Genomic DNA, 4036 nt, shown 5'->3' on the forward strand with positions numbered 1-4036 from the left:
ATATATATATATATATATATATATATATATATATATATACCTGCAAATGATTGGATAATTAAAGTCAGCAGATCTTCACCTCATACACTAAACTAGCCTTTTTTAACCTTATTTAAGAAACCCCATCTAAAATTACCACATCCACAACCTATTTGGTGAATGAGGTTGATTTAGTAAATGAACCCATAGTCCCCTTCTTTTTTATTTATTACTAGGGACTTGGTTTATTAGGCTATACCCCCACTAGCACCCTGTCCAGTACAATTTTTTTATTAAAATAAAAAAAAATTACTTCCACAGATCCCTTGATCTCTCCACACCTGGCCATGATTTGGTCCTGCACTGTCCTGGATTCTTCCTACGTCCTGGCACAACGCTGCCATCTCCCTCCTTTTTTGCACCCACAATTTTGCACTTCACAGATGTGAGAACGGGTGACTTATCCTCCTGTACATGTAAAAAAAGTGCTAATCTCATTGCACAGCCGTGGTATCAGCACTTTTCATTGGTAAAAGCTCCTCCTATCACATTACCGAAGTAGGGCATCTGCAGAAAGAGCAGCCCAAAGCTTCCAGGGATATGTGACGAGGATATCCAAGGAGGCTGTACGCTAATATTCAGTCCTTACTGCCACCACAGTAAAGACAGAAGGGGCTTTCCCTTTTTTTTACAAAAACATTTAGGGGGAAAAAGTAAAAATTTTGTTGATAAGTCGGCTTGAAAGTGGAACTGTAGTATGGCCAGGGGACAGCAGCTCTTGCCATAATGCACATGTATGCTGGTAATGCAGGGCTTTATGCTATTGTGTTATCATGCATGGCAAAGCGTTCCCTTATAGTGGAAGTAAAGTCCCAGCAGCATTGCAAACTAAGCCGCACATGTGCATAGTACAAGTGCAAGTAGCATAATTCTGTGCCTAGGCAAAGTAAATACTTTGCGCATATCCAGAAGTTATGTCTTTGTTGCTGGGTAATTCAAGAGGCTGCAAACCCAAAAAAAAGCAAAGTGAAGTGCCGCTTAGAGATGGGAGTGGTGACAGGGCAACACTGTAGGAATCACTCTGTTAAGTAAGTCATAATGAGGAGAAAGTAGTGTTTTTGGCACAAATAATATATTGTATTGTATTCAGTAAATAATAGTACAGAACATATCAGTTCAAGATAGGCCACAATAAATTCTTGTGGTCTATGTAATATCACTTTGGCCCTAAAGGGCACTAGACATGAAACATCCAGCCGGTTACGCACATAAATCACCATACGTGTTTATACCTTCCAATCATAGATATTGTTCACGTTGACCATTGTACCCAACGCGTTTCGCCCTATTTGGCTTCCTCACGGCTAGCAGTATGTCAACGTATATTTGACACTTGCAGTTATTACGTATGGTTTTGTAGTATGGTTCAGAGTGCTTTTTGAAGAGGTCAGGAAGGGATAGTGCCCCCAGACTGAATTTAGGTAATCTGAGAATAATGTCTCCCCAGCAACAGGAAAAGTGCTATAGCAGGTTTGGTATGAATCCCAATAAGTATGGTTAGCGATCTGTGTGTATGAGTCCCAGATGTCAAACTCTATCAGGATCCACCGTGGCTGCTGGCGCACAGAGCAGCCATGGTGGAAGCAAGCAGCCATGGTGGATCTTGATACAGTTTGACATCTGGGACTCATACAAACAAATGATTGTTTGAATGAATTTGGAACATTGAAATATGATGAAAAATGTTTATAACATTACTGGAATTAAAAATAGTTGGTGATTTTAACCTTTGTGTACCTGAAGTATTCCCTATTGTGTATGCTAGGTCAAACTTTTATTGTTCATATAGTAAAAATGAGATGTGGTACCTAATTGTGGTCCCGTGGCACTATTAATGAGAATTTACGTAATGAGAAATTACACTGTCATACTTGCACATGGCAAACAATTACTTTGGTCTTGGTTTATTACTTTGGTAACGGTTTACTTTTACTTTAACGCATTTCAGTGCTGATAAAATATTGATGGCAAAAAAATGCACTAATACCTTAGGTGTGAATGGACCTTTAAAGTATCACTTGTTAAAAATAGCTGACAACTTTATTTTAAACTCATAAAATTGTCTTATTACCAGATAAAGCACTGCAAAATGTCTTACATATGCCACTGCTGTTATAAAGATGAATTGGCATCCTGCTAAAATAAAACAGAAATGTAACATTTACAGAATCTTTTCCCTGGCAATGCTTGTTTAATTGATCCATCCTAAAACTACAGCACTAATCAACTTTTCCTTTATCACAAAACATCAATGTTAAGCATTATTAAGATAATTATATTCCAAAAGTGAAATGTCTATACTCATTCTGATCTAAAAGCTTAAAAAGATCAATAGGAGAAGAAATATAAAAAGATGTGTAACCCTCAGCTAAGCATGGATCCCCGAGTGTTAACAAACAAAGCAAAAAAAAATCTTTATGGAGCCTAGACATTTATTAACTTCTGGAGCAAGCTGTGCTTTGATATGCAAAAAGAAACAGATGAAGACTTTGTCTTGGTCATCCCCCTAAGATCACCCACAACCTCAACTGTGGTTAGCAAAAGATTTCTTCTGCAAGTCATGCAACCCGCCCCTTCCCCCTTCAAGCATCCATACTGCACAAGAGCAAGCAGGGAAGCTCCATTAATATCTAGGAGGTGTCCGTATGTCAGATGTCCTTACCCTGGGACTACCTGTATTAGCTGATACGGGGGGATTTACTTTAGGTGTATAGTCTGTTCCCTCTGTAGGGATATTGCATTGAGCTTAGTGAATGTGCAAACATTTTTACTTCATTCCCAATAATGTAAAGCAGATTAAAAAAAAAAAAAAAAAATATATATATATATTTTTTTTGTTTTTGTTTAGGATGCAGCTGAAGCAACAGCAGATTAAAAAAAAAAAATATATATATATATATATATATATATATATATATATATAAATTAGCTGATTAACTGGCGTTGACCGGGTATTTATTTATTGCAATCTTTTATTAAATGGGAAACGGAATCAAATAAAGTTATAGTGATTTTCTTGTTTACAGTGTTGTTTCATTTTTTTGTCTTTGATTGCACTTGGCCAATTGCCTTATGTTTTTTCAAAGGCATTATTACAGGCCAGAAATTTGTAAAGGAGTCCAAAAAAAGTATGTTAAAGTATAAGCAAAAGGCACACTGTCACTGAGCAATACATACACACATACATACATACATGCAAATATACCTCTCAAATATACCACAGCGCTGTACAAAGATCAGTGGTGCACTCACATTAGTCTGAGTCATATGTCTAGCAATTTTGGTTTTAATGTCTCGATGTCTTTCCTAGTGATGACATACACACATACATCCAAATATAGCTCTAACATATAGTACAGCGCTGTACAAAGATGACTGGTGCACTCACATGAGTCTCAGTCATATGTATAGCAAGTTTAGTTGAAATGTCTCCATGCGTTTTCAAGTGATGGTGGAACATACACACATACATACATCTAATTTTATATATAGATTTATATAGCTCTGACATATACCAAAGTTCTGTACAATGAAACACTGAGCTAGAGCCATCAGTCTCTGTACAAAGGAGCTGTAACTCTGGTTAAAATGTCTCCATGCGTTTCCTAGTGATCACCAAATATAGCTCCGACATATAGCACAGCGCTGTACAAAGATCAGCGGTGCACCCATATGAGTCTGAGTCATATGTCTAGCAAGTTTGGTTGAAATGTCTCGATGCATAACCTAGTGATCACATACACACATACATACATTCAATTTTATATATATAGATTTATATAGCTCTGACATATACCATAGTGCTGTACAGTGAAACACTTAGCTAGACCCATCAGTCTCTGTACAGAGGAGCTTATACTCTAATGTCCCCCCACAGTCACACACTATTATTATACATTTATATACCTCTGACATATACCACAGCGCTGTACAAAGATCAGCGGTGTCATATGTAAAGCAAGTTTGGTTTAAATGTCTCTATGCGTTTCTGAGTGAT

Source organism: Pyxicephalus adspersus, chromosome 6 (assembly GCF_032062135.1).
Source record: "Pyxicephalus adspersus chromosome 6, UCB_Pads_2.0, whole genome shotgun sequence".
Classification (NCBI taxonomy): domain Eukaryota; kingdom Metazoa; phylum Chordata; class Amphibia; order Anura; family Pyxicephalidae; genus Pyxicephalus; species Pyxicephalus adspersus.